Raw genomic sequence first — 13,560 nt, 5'->3', positions numbered from 1 at the left:
TCCATGGGACACGAACACATAGGGTATTCCTGTTTTCCTTGAGAGGAGGCATTTCATGGGCAAATAAATTTCAGAATCAAGCTATTAAAGTTAAATAGGTTAATAACTTAAGTCCTGTGAGATTTCTTGGGCCTTTAAGACACTCAAATGCATAGGATAACTCTGACATATAAAATATAGTGTTGCCCCAATTTGGAGGGCCTTAGAGCAGTTTTTTAAAAAAAATTCCTGTATATTTTGAGGGATAAACGTTCCAAGGATCACACCTTGGGAAACCCTGCTCCCAAATCCTGTTGGAATTACTGTCTGTCTCCCCTCCCCTCTTAGCACGTGCCGCATTCTCTGTCTAGTATTATGAGATAGTATTTCGTCTGTGTAGCAGCCTCATCTAGGTCGCAGGCAGGGATCACATCCTGTCACATGCAGCCTCCCCAGCACATGTGGGATGTTTAATAAAGATCGATTGCCTTGGTGGTAAACTTGAGGTCATGCAGTTTGTAGGTGCTGTTTATGACCTGGTTGGTGTCAGCTGCTGTGGACTTTGGCTGATTTGAACTTGAAAGTAGCCAAAAAAAGTTTGCCCCCAAACAGCTACCACCCACCACAGCTGTCTCCTTCCTTCTCCGCACCCACCCCCACCCCACGTGGCCCCACCACGCCACACGGCGACACTATTGCCTAAAATAGGTTCTCTGAAAATTGCTTTCCTAGGGTTTCCTTCCTAAAACAGCTGCAAGGAAACACAACTTGATCCTAAATATCCTGAAACCTCCTGGTAACACTCCCCATTGTCCAGTAAAATCTAGAAGATGGACTCCAGCCCAAAGGGAGTTGTTTCTGACATGCCAAAAGGACCTCAGGTGGTGTGAGCCAATCCCTACACAATGGCGCCCATGGTCTGAATCCCAGTGGAAAGGAAGGGAAAGGGGGAGGGGGAAGGATGCTTTAATAAGCCCAGAGTTTCTTCCTGTAGCTCCATACCTCAAAGGGGCCTTTAAAATTCAACTCCCCAATCCTTCCTCCCCTCTTCTTGCCTCGTGAAGCAGCACAATGAAGCGAAAAGAACATGTAAGGCCTTGGACTTCAGAGAGATTCACGTGGCTTTGAGCAAGTCATTTACCTTTCAAGGTTGTTTGGGATGTATGACGAACATTGTACCTGTCTCCCCAACACCTGCGACCCCCTCCCTTATGGAGAGCAGCAATATTTGGGGAGAATTGGCCTCAAATCAAGGGCAGACCTGATTGGTTCAAGGATGACACCGTTATCCATGCTGGTGATCAGTTCTAGAACTGACATACAACCTGATTCCAGCCAAGGAGTTGAGAGGAAATGTCTGCTGGAGACATCACCTCTTTCTCTCCCATATCAGTGGTGAATGCAAAACCACCTTCTGACCACAAGCAGAACCAGCCTCAGGATGGAGCCCACCCCAAGGGTGGCAGAGTGAAGACAGTCAAAGAATCTATGTTGTTGGTGGCATCGTTGATCAGCTTGTCTAGCCTAATGCTTCCAGGCTTCCCAATCCCTACCTAAATGCATTTGTGCCACGTTTAAGCCAGCCTGAGCTGGGCTTGCAAGCCAACGCTCTCTAACTAACCCCAGACAGCAGTCAGACGGGAAAGGCCAGCAAGCATTGGAGCACATATTCAGTACTCAGTAAAATGTTGTTTGCTCTTTCCTTCACACCTGCATAAAAGCAATCTTGAAAATGTGGCCAAAGAAAACCCCATTTCTTCCACTTTCAAGAGTTAACTCAAGTGCTCAAGAGAGCACTGTCTCCTCACGTGGTGCCAGACTCACAGTGGGTCTTCAGTGAATGTTTAAATGACTCTTAGCCTTCCATGCACCTAGAGTGTGTCGCTGGGAACACCTGGATCCCAGCATGTGGCTGGCTTGATGGGGCCGGGAAATGACAGCAGATTTACTGCAGACAGCAGCGATCCTGGGTCTGTTTCTAAGCTCTGGGGTGAGCCTCTGGGGCACGGTCTCCCCACCCCCAGTCCCCAGCCCTGCTCTCTAGGATATGCACTGCTGGTAAGCTGGGGAAGTCTGTGGCCAATCACCTACAAGGCAAACCATCTGAGGAATGTCTGGTATTTAGGGTATGTGGTGTGGTGTGGGTTTGTTTTTTCTGTTCATCATCACTTGGAATGGAAATCTTTAACTATTTTGTCTGGGGGCACTGGCGTGGAGCTGAGGACCCCAGGGAGTGGGAGGTGCGGGAGGGAGTAGGACAGTCCCTGGGACCGGATGGCACCATCCCTGACCTGGAGTATTTTGCTCAGGCCCTGACTTTCCCCTCTGGCCCCACAGCAGAGTTGAATGAGCAGCAGCAGCAGCAGCAGCAGTGGCGGGGGAAGATGTTCCTGTGGGGAGGAATCACTGAAGGCTACAGAGCAGAATCCAGCAGGGGGGTAGGAGGCCGGGGCACGTAAGCAGGGATGGTTGCATTGGCCTCTCGTGTCTAGCTCCTTAGCTTTGCACCGTGGACAGAACTTGGGCTGCAAGTTCTAAGACCTGGGTTCTAGTTCTGGCTGGGTGATCTTGGGCACATTTCTTGACTTCTCAGAATCTTTTAGTTTTCATGTGTAAACAGGCCTTTCGCCATGACTCTAACTGAGTCTAGATGGTGTACATCCTTGGTGTTTAACAGCTACCAATTCTTTGAGAATTAATTATGTACCAGGTGCCCTACTGAGTACTTTATAAGTATCATTATTTTCCTCATCACAACTAACATTTATTAAGTGCTTACAATATGCCAGTCACAGTTCCAAAGGCCTTTTTTTTATTTTACCCTGCAAGGTACATTTAACCCTACAAGGTAGGTACTAACCTCATTTTACAGATGAGAAAATTGAGGCGCAATAAAGTGAAATGCTTTCCCCAAGTTCATGCAGCTGGAAAACAGCAGACCCAAGAAGCAAATCCAGGCAGCCTGGCTCGGGATTTGTGTCCTCAACCGCTGCGCTCTATTATTATATGTTATTTTATTTTCATGTAACAAGTGAGGTATTGTCTCCATTTTATGGATGATGAAACTGAAACTGAGAGAAGTCATGTAAGTCAGTCGAGATGACTCAGCTTTTAAAAGACAGAGCCAAGAGTCAAACCTTACTGTGCTATCTAAAGGTTTCCACCACCTCAGGCCAGCTCTTGACAGATTAATAGACCCACAGAGAGACGACTTCAAACCCCCGGGTGGCCTCTGCAGCTTGGGGATTTGAGCTTGGAGGTCTCCATTGGTAGTAGGCATGATGAGAGTGTCAAAGTATAATTTGCAAAAAGTTAAAAACATGACCCTCATACAAATAAATAGTGACCGTGTGCCCAAGATTGATTTAACTCACTAATGAGGGAACCGGCAGAATGGCAAGATTCATTTTCTAAAATACAGAATAGTAATTGTCACTGAAAGCAAAGAGCTGCAATTAAAATTGCTAAATTCCTTATGAAACTGATTGTCCTATAAGGCATCAAAACTATAACCTTTGGTTGTAATCTGTGCGACCAGAGAAAATCAGGGCACTTCTACACGACAAGAATCATTTGCATCCTGAGTCTCCTACAACTTAATATCCACCTGGAGTAATGCGGTATCCTAATCAATAGAAAAGAGAAGGTCCAAACCAAGGACTGTGTCCCTAGAGAACTAGAGAAGCCTCGAAAAGTCGGTTGGGTCATGCTCCACGTAGAGGTTCTTTTGCCTAACTCCAAGTTTGAGGTATTTTTTCTAGACACAGGGCCCTGAGCCAAGGCCCAGCCGTGGCTGCTGTAGCCTAGAGGAGGAGCACGATGTTTAGGATGAGAAACCAACCACCAGGTGCAAATGGGGCCCCACCATTTCGTGAGCTTGGGCAAATCCCTCTACTCTCTGAGCCATATTTTTATCGTCTGTAAAGAAGGTTGTTTTGTTTTGTTTTTAATTGGGATAAAAATAGCCTCTCTTCAACCTCACAGAATTTTTGCCAGGATCAACTAAGAGTGAATGTAATAGGACTGAGACAGTCATTGCTCTGGCTTCTGATTTAAGGGGGCCCAGCCTTTGGCCTCAGCCCCTCGGTGTAAAGAGAGGCCCTTGATGGAAAACCCTTCATGTAGCAGGTGAAAAATGACAAAGCCCTCAGCCCTCTGTGACACCCTGGCAAACACTGACGCATCTAAATGAACATGTGCCACCTGCGGGCCAAGCCAGCAAAACAAGGATTGCAAAAGTCTTTGAAGACCAAGGTCACATTACTGAGTCAGAACTGCTCTGGTTTTGACAATGAAGGCTTGGAGGGATGCAGCGACCCTGTGTCATCTCACCGGCCACCCCACAGGGAGCTCAAAAGGGGACATATGTCACAGTCTTCATCAGCAATTGGCAAATTTTCCCTTTAAAGGGCCAGATGGTAAATATTTTTGGCTTAGCAGGCTACACACAGCCTCTGTGTTTGCACTGAAAAAAAGTTTTTGCATGTTTTTATATTTGTTTTCTTACAACCTTTTAAAAATGTAAACGCCATTCTCGGCTCCCTGGCTGTATGAAAATAAGCAGCGGGCTGGATCCGGCTCATGGGCTACAGCCCCAGGTGTCGCCGGCTTATGCGTAAGCAGTGGAAAGAGCACAGGCTTTGGAGCCGAGAGCTGACTTTGAACCCTGCTGTCCTCGCTTTCCAGCTGTGTGAGCCTGGACAGGCTCCTCACCCCTCTGAGCATCAGTGTCCTTTCAGCAAAATTCTTGCATGAAATACTTGCTGCGCATCTGCTCTCTTGCCAAGCACCAAAGCAATGCTTATGAGGCTGAAATAAAATGAAAAACTTCCAGCACATGAAAGGCACACCAGCTATTGCTTGAACCTTGGAGTGGTTTGAGCTGCACTGGGCAGAAGACCATGAAAGGGGCTCCAGTTCCATGGCAATGGCCTGGAATCAGGCAGGCTGCATGGCAACATCCCAAGGACTCATTCGGTGTGTCGGAGGTGGGTCCTCAGCACGTATATTTTTTAAAGGCTTCCTCCAGGAATCTGACCTGCAGCCAAGGTTGAGACCTCCCCCAACCCAAGGAGTGTCCATGGTTTGTGGGTCCAGGAACACACGCTCCAGGTGGTCTGAAACTGTCATTCATGCAGACAGCATGGTATCTCTCTGGTGGCCTCATTCCCACCCATGCCCAGCTAAACTTGGTGTCCTTCAAAGCAAAGCAAAAGCTTTTCATGAAAGGTGAAACTTGTGCTTAAGGCACCAGCTTGAAAGACTTTCATGTCAAAATTAATGTGTTTTTATGAGAGCACAGAAATGGTAGCAGTCGCCATGGCCAGATCTCCCACTGCAACCATCCAAGGGAGGGAAGCTGGCATTTCGGAGCCAGGCCTGGAGTGGACCCACTGTGGGATGCCTGCACCAGCCCCTGGCCCTATTCACGGACGCAGGCACCGAACAGCTCAGAGACATCGCCCACCCAGCCCAAGGTCACAGGGCTAATAAATGACTTTGTTAAAGAGAGAGGGAAGCCCTGTGAGTGTCCAGTGAGGACAGTTTCTCCTGTGAATTATATTCCTGTACAGCAAGTCCTCAACGTCATTAATAGGATCTTGGAAACTGCAACTTCAAGCAAAACAACAGACAACAGGTTCTCAAATAATGTCATTTCATTCACTGTGGTTTCATTATAATGATGAGGAAAAAATGGTTTCGTAATACATCATTTTGCTTAAAGTCACCGTTTCCAAGAACCTATCAACTACGATAAGTGAGGACTTTCTGTAGTTTCATCAACACTTCCCTTTATGGCATTTTCCTTATGGCCAGAAAGTCAAAACAATGAGACATTTATGCAGAGGATTTTCAAGTGGAATTTTATTTTAATCTCAAATGCTCAAGGTTAACTCATGTGATTTAAGAGACAAATTCCTCTTCCCACCTGGGGCGATTCTGAACTGGAGATGCCCAAGTTGTCACTAATTCTATGCTTCACCCAATAAATATATTCCCGAAAAGACTGACTAAATGAAATAGTTACATGATTTAACACAATTTAAAGGGGAATCTCTGGGTATGTTTTGGGGTTTTTTGGTTTGTTTTGGGTTTTTCGTAAACAGGAGAATTATTCTGCAGAGAGAATAATTTGCCTTTATTTGGTTTGCAAATTCGGATTTTGGCATACTGGGTTTTCTTCATTATGTCTGTAATTTTGGCTACTGTTTCTTTAGTGACAGCATCCTAAATTCCCACAGATGGAGTTTATACCGTGTGAACAAGGACTCGGTAGTACCTAAAAGGAAAGCAGCAAGTATTTCTTCGGTCCCTCTGTGCCAGTCACTGCCCAAGCAGATCATGTGCGCTATTTCATTTATTACCCACAGAAACTGCCACACAGCTTGTATCGTCCCCATTGTATAGATAAAGAAACTGAGGTGCAAGCTCTTAAATATGTGCAAGGGTAGAAATGGCACTGCTACCCAGCTCTGTCTGACTCCAGGGCAAGTTTTCTTTCCAAGCCTGGAAGTATGAAGTTTTTCTCATCATTGAAAAATTGAGACAGAGAAACTCCATCCTTCACCCCTCCATTCCCCAGCCCAAATGCCTTCAATAAATCTAAATGTCTGGGTCGACATGACAACATTTTATGTTAACTCAGCCCCGCTTTTGCACAGAGGGAGAGGGAGCTGGGCTGGACAGGCAGAGACTACAAGTGAGGCCAGCCTCACTCTGAGCAGCCGGCAGCCAGGACCAGCCTGTGCCAGTCAGTGCAACGCCCAAGCCCAGGTGGGCTGCAGAAGAGAGTTGTCCCGGCATCCAGGGGCCCTGCTGAGCCCTGGCACTGCCCTCTGCTGACTGAGCCTCAGTTTCCTCATCTGTAGAGTGGATCTGCTGCTACTGCCTACATAGCAAGTGGCCGGGAGGGGCAGGGACCACCCTACCCACAGAACGGTCCTTACAGGTGAAGGACCCCGTAATCACGACTTTCCTAATCAGTGGACACCCTCCCAGGGATACCCCCCCCTTCACCCACACCCTGTAAGTTCAGAAGGACGCTTTTTAAAATGGAAATTTCATTTCCAGGCTCTTACCTGAACACACCATTCCTGGGCCCCTGATTCCCCACTGCTTCTGGGGAAGCAGAGGCTATGCAGGGGGAGGGGGTGTAAGACAGGACAGGAACGCCCTGGGGGCTCCCTGCTTCCCCAGAGGCCCTGCTCGCTATGATCTGAGGCTGCTCCCCCATTCCTACACCCTCCCCACCTGTCAAGGTGGGTGGCCCAGGGGTCTCCTGCCCATCACCGCTTCCCTTGGGTACCTGAGGAGTGGAAGGAGCTAAAAGCCAACTGACCTGGGCTTGGCTCCTGCCTCTGCTGCTGGCAGACTTGGGGACACCGGCAGATACCTCACCAACCTCTCTACCCTCAAATAGCTGCCAGCGAGATTAAAAGAAGGTAATTATGAAAAGAGTCTATTCCACGGATCAGTGACTCTCCCACTTTAGTGTCAGAATCACCTGGAAGGCTCATGGCACAGGTGCCAGACCCCACGCCAGAGTTTCTGACTCAGTGAGTTTGGGGTGGGGCCCAAGAATTTGCATTTCTGTCACATTCCTCTGATCCACAGGCCACACTTTGAGAGTCATCGCCACAGATAACAGGTCATGTCCTGTTCCCATTCTGTCACTACCACTGTCCACACGGCCGGCAGTGGGGCCAGTTCACCACCAGGCTGTGGGTCAGCCTTGCTGTGGATGGAAGGTGTCCCTGACCACGGCCCTCCTGTTCAAGGGGACAGGCTGCTGCTGGAGATCCAGGCCCTCTGCCCCCAACCACGTCCTCACGTCGAAGAAGAAGGACCCCTGGCAGAGGTGCAAAATGGGTGTCAACACTGGCAAAAGTTAACCTGCTGACGAATCCCCAGAGGAGCTTTGGAAAAATCTGAATCTGGCACCTCCACCGCAGAGACCAACTCAGCAGGTGCCGGGGAGGTGCAGCCACCGCCCTTTTCATAAGCGCCCAGGTGGCTTCCAAGCAGGTGCAGCGGGCGCACCCTGGAGAAACCCTGTTCTCTCTCCCTCTGCGTCTGGCCCTCGAGGCAAAGGAGGAACAAAGTCCTGCAGCCCCGCAGGCCAACCTTGGCTGCTGCAGAAATCAGCCTCTAAGCCTCCTCAGATCCTTATGGAGCAAGGAGGGAAGATAAATAAGGAAATGAACAGCTAAATTAGATTGATGATTAGATTTTAAGCCTTGAAGAAGAAACTTTCATTAAACTTCTGTGGCTCAATATTTCACGTCCAGGTTTATTTCTAGGAATTAAAAATTATGTAAACAGTATAAAATAAATAAAACTTATGTAATCACAGCAAATAGACTATTCCGTATTCAGCTTTCCCAGTGACCAAATTACAGGCACTGCCCTGTTATTTTGTGCAACTCTTTGCTGTCTCGCAGAGCAGCGCCTAGATGTTCGACAAGAGGCTCTTGACTGAATGAAGACTCCATACCTAGTTTAAATGGTTCCCAAGCTTACCTTCAAACACTTATTGGGCATTTTCTATGTTCCAGAGACTATCTTAGGAACATGTTCTTAGAAATTCCGTGACAAATGGGCAGTTAGCTTATCTCCAACTTTTCATTTTTGTAAATTAATGCTCTAATGCTGCGCCTGAATTTCGAGGGGCAGTTCAAAGAGTTTAGCTGCCCTTAGCTGTTCCCCAAAACCAGGCATGTCCCCAGAAGTGGGGATATGGCCACTTCCCACAGGGCCCTTGGAGATGGGTTATGGGAAAGAAAAAGCAAAACTAGGCTTTACTCTTTCTAGATGGGGAGAGCTGGCCTCTTCTGGGTACGAGACCACCCATCTGTGTTTGTGCGTTCTGGAAACTGCCCCTGGGAGGCCAAACCCCACCCAAGGTGTGTGTGGGGAAGAGAGGGAGCAGGACAGGGACAGTGAGGGCCCCTTGGCCTAGGCAGGAATTAGGGGCAGCCAGGGAAGAGGGCAGTAGCCCAGTAGCTCTACATCCTCCCAGACCCTCCAAGAGCAGCGCTGTTGGGTGTGGCCAAGTGAACTCCCAGGCAGAGCGTGGGAGATTCAGAGGTCATCCAGGCCTGCAATGACCCCCAACTGAGGCCCACACACGGTGCTCTAAAAGACCCTTTCTTTATTATGAACAGACTTGCCTCACTAAACATCGAGTATAAACCAGTCCACATTAGCAGTAAAAAAAAAGTCAATCTACTGGCATGTCCCCCAGACAAGAGGTACAGGCGCCTACCCTGGCCCTGCCCCACACACCCTCTGAGGGTCCATGGCTTCCCAGCCTGGGATGCTGTCACCCAGCACATCCTAAAGACTGTCACCAAATGGCCCTGTGATTCCCTTCAGTCATCCTTTGTCAGAACCATGGGGATGCCCCCTCCCTTTACTCTTTTATTACTCCTAATGTTTATCAGAATATTTTCCAGATTACACAGCTAATGTGTTCAAGGTAAAAAATTTTAAAACTCAAGAAAGTATAATTTTTTAAAAGAAATAGGATCTCCTTATGTTGCCCAGGCTGGACTCAAACTCCTAGACTCAAGTGATCCTGCCACCTTGGCCTCCCGAGTACCCTGGACTACAAATGTGCACAACCATGCCCAGCTTAAGCAACTATCGTTTTAAAAAATCCACTTAAATTCTACCACTCCGAGATGAACACTTGGTCAACCATCGTTTTCTGCATGTGCTGTGTGTTCGTGTGTATGATAGCACTTATACTGGGATCACAACATATATGCACTTCTTTCTCCATCATGAGCAGTCATAGGTTGAATCTGTGTCCCCCCGAAATTCATATTTTTAAGTCCTAATCTTCAGAACCTCAAAATGTGACTTTCTTTGGAGAGAGTGTCTTCACAAAGGTAATCAAGTTAAAGTGAGGTCTTTAGGGTGAGCCCTAAGCCAATATGACTAGCGTCCTTATAGAAAGAGGACACGCGGACACAGACGTGCAGAGGGACGACGATGAGAAAAGACATCAAGAGAAAACAGCATCTGTGAGCCAGAGACGAGGCCAGGAGCAGATCCTTCCCTCACAGCCCTCAGAAGGTGTCAACACCTTGATTGTGGACTTCTTGCTCCAGAACCAGGACCCAATAAATTTCTGTTGTTAACACTCCCGGCCTGTGGAGCTGTGTCAGGGCAGCCCTAGCATCTAACGCAAGCTCCCTTTCAGCGTCTTTCTGGTCTCCACTTACTCCTTGAGCCTTATTTCCGATCCCTATGCCCTTGCCCTGCGCCTGGATTTCATCCTTGGATTACACCGCGTCTTTCATCCTGTCCCCAGTGGAGTCCTCACTCTTCACTCTGCACGAATGAACAGCTAAGGCCACGCCTACTGTGCAAACTTTCCTGGACCCGACATGGGGAGGGGCACTGGAATTTTAAAAAAACCGATCCAGATTGTCTCTTGTCTACCCTGTCTGCTCTGGGTGATGGGACCAGAAAGTCTTCTGGAAACCCCTAGGAAGTATCCCGACATGGTCCACATCTAGCCCCACACTAGGCCTCGAGTTTCTTGAGAGAAGATGAAGGTGGTGGAGAAGCTGGTGAAAGGTTGTTCCCCGCTGGTAAGAACAGAGGAGAGGAAACGCCCAGAAGCCATCGTCAGTGTTTCCTTTTACTCCCAGTGGAACTGAATTAAGTACCGGGCCAGCCAAGCAGCTGTCCAGGTTGCCAATCTACGAAAGCACCAAAACATGCTGAACTAAGTCAGAAATTCAGAGCCACTTAGCTCCAGCCTCCAACTCCTTATTTGATTGGTTAAAGTAAAATGAAATCAACAGCATTCACTGGAAGACATGAGAAAGGAAAGTCCTTCCTGCTCTGACACGGCTCCCCCGAACCTCTCAGTTGCCCGCAGGAGGAACACGCCCTGGGCACTCACCGGGAACACCAGCAGGGACCCGGCAGGCCGGTGTCAGTCAGGGGGACATGGGAAAACGAAGAATGCCTGTCACAGTGCCGTTCTCGGAATGTCATTATCCGAGTTTTAAATCCTGCCTCCCAGGAGGTTATTATCAGCTCAGAAAATCACAAAAGATGCCAAAAAAGAAAACTAAAATTGTGAAAGTCAGTTTATAAAAAGAGAGAACTTTTAAAACTGTACAAATAGACTTTGTACCTACTGCCATGTTAGTAACTCTGTCCTGGGTGAGTGTGTGAGACCCATGCCGTCCACACACAAATGACAGAAAAACGTGCAATGAGAGACATTTTCAAATAAGTTTAAATGTAGCATATATGGTACATGTAGTAAATCATTATTTTGAGCATAAAGAAAAGTAGAATGTTTTATTAAAAGGTAAATAGTATCTCTCCAGTCCTACTCTATATCAATTTGGAAAGGCCTAGCAAGACTGCACCACATAGTTTAGTCTAAAACTGAAAGCCGAAGTATTAAAATAAATATTGAACAAGAGCCAGATTTCATGGCCATAGACAAACTACAGGGACACAAAAATAAACCTGAAATTTTGAAAGGAAATATTCAAATATCAGTAATATATCTGAATGACATACCATTCATATTAAACATTGTTTCATTGATCAGCTGGGATCTGCAACCAGGAGAGATGTTGTCTGTTGATTTCCTGACCTCAGCGATCACCCAAACCACAGGGTCAAGAAGCCTGGTAGCGCTTCCCAGACCCCCTGGCTAGCAGGCTTCAGGTCAGACTCTACTCACGTGGGGCAATCACTTGTCCTAAGGATGCAGAAGAGAAGGAGAAGCCACCGTTTCCGAGGCAGGGCAGGCAGACCCGCAGCAGCAGGGCAGCTCCTGGGAAGTGTTGCATGTGGTTTGGAGAATCAGCCCCTCTGGTGCTACCGGAAGCTGAGGCCACTCATGGTTACTTCCCTGGGATCTCTGAACTTCCAGATTTGAAAGAGGCCTTTCTGATCCTTCCTGCTTTTGTCAGGTTGTGAATGCCTCTAATTCCCTGCATTCAACCTCTTCCTCCTCTTAATACCTAGAGTGGCATCTGTTTCTCTGACCAAACCCGGACTGATACAGGTGTGTGCACAGTCGGTCAAAGTTCATTGATCCTACTCAAGTTCAGGGACCACACAGTATCTTGAAGTAGGCATTTGAGTATTTGGCCTTCCAAAGGTGGAAGACAAAGCCAAGCAGACCTTGGCTAAAAATCAAGACCAAAGCCACATTCCTGTGCATGCCTATGACTGCCCAGCCAGCGCACCCACAGGTCTTAGTCTGACTTTAACCTTCGGTGAGACTGCTCCCTCTTCATAAACAGTCCAACCTGTTTGTTTTTGGCCGAGATGAAATCAGCATAGTGAGGTAATACAATAATACCGCTGGCCTGAGGGGTGCTTATGCCCACATGTAACGATGTTATGCAACATGAGAAACGGAGCCATTACCAAGACATCAGGTCAGGTCTTTAGAGTCTTTCAACAGGTGAAGGTACAGCAAGTGGGGACTGGGGAGAAATGAACAATAAAATGCATCCTTTTGGTGCAAAGGATGGACCCCCTGAATCAAGGGATGGGGACTTGGGGAAAGAGGACAGCTCAGAGGCAATGAGACAAAAACCTACTATGCACCCAGGGTTGTGCTAGGCCAGTGGTTCTCAAACTTTTTTGGTCCAGGGACCCCTTTTCACACTTAAAAATTATTGAGGGCCCAAGAGAACTTTTGTTTGTATCTATTGATATTTACCATTTTATAAATCAAAACTGAGAACATTTTAAAAACAAGAACACACAGCATACATTCCAGTAGCTCTCAGAGCCAGTAGCCTTTGGAAAACTCCACTATACCCTCGTGAGAAAATGAGAGTGAAAAGGGCAAATAACATCTTGATATTTTCATGAAAATACTTTTGACCTCGCAGCTACCTTGAAAGAGTGTTGGGGACTCCTGGACCACACTTAGAGAGCCGCCACGCTAGGCAGTTGTGCATAATCCAGCCCATTTAATTCTCTTAACATCCTGAAATGTGCGTGATTACTATTTCCATTTTACAGAGGGAGAAACTGAGGATCAGAAAGACCTAGTAACTTGGCCGAGCTGACCCAGTTACTAAACAGCAGACCTGAATTGAACACTTCTCCCTCTGCCTCTAGAGCCTGCATTTGAGCAGAGGACTTGGCCAGGGGAGGGTGGGGCCCAGGAGGAGAGTAGCCGGAGACTCTTTAGGCTGTAGTGGGAAGAAGGGACCTTCCCATTAGGGAGCTGACCGGCCACGAGGAGAACCGGAGCACCAGGCTCAGCTCTTGTCTGCAAACATGCAGAATGGGCACAAACCCCTGACATTGTGGTCTAGGGGAGGGAGGCAGCCCAGAGTGCTAGAAAGAGAAGCGGAGTGGAGACCTGCTGCCAGTGTGGGCTTTGCCGTGTGTTGATGTTGGGCCAGGCACCCCTGCGGGGCTAGGCTGGAGGGCGCCTTATGGTAAAACACCTTGAGGATCCCCTCCCCAGCCCTGAGCTCTCAGTCCTGCATCTGGATCAGAATCCCAGGGTCACCTGGTCAGCTGAGGTTGGGAGACAGGGCTATACAGCCTGAGAAGGAAAATAGCTCTATTCGC

The sequence above is a fragment of the Propithecus coquereli genome, unplaced genomic scaffold, assembly GCF_000956105.1.
Source record: "Propithecus coquereli isolate 6110/MARCELLA unplaced genomic scaffold, Pcoq_1.0 Scaffold224, whole genome shotgun sequence".
Lineage (NCBI taxonomy): Eukaryota > Metazoa > Chordata > Mammalia > Primates > Indriidae > Propithecus > Propithecus coquereli.
This window is presented reverse-complemented; position numbering follows the sequence as displayed.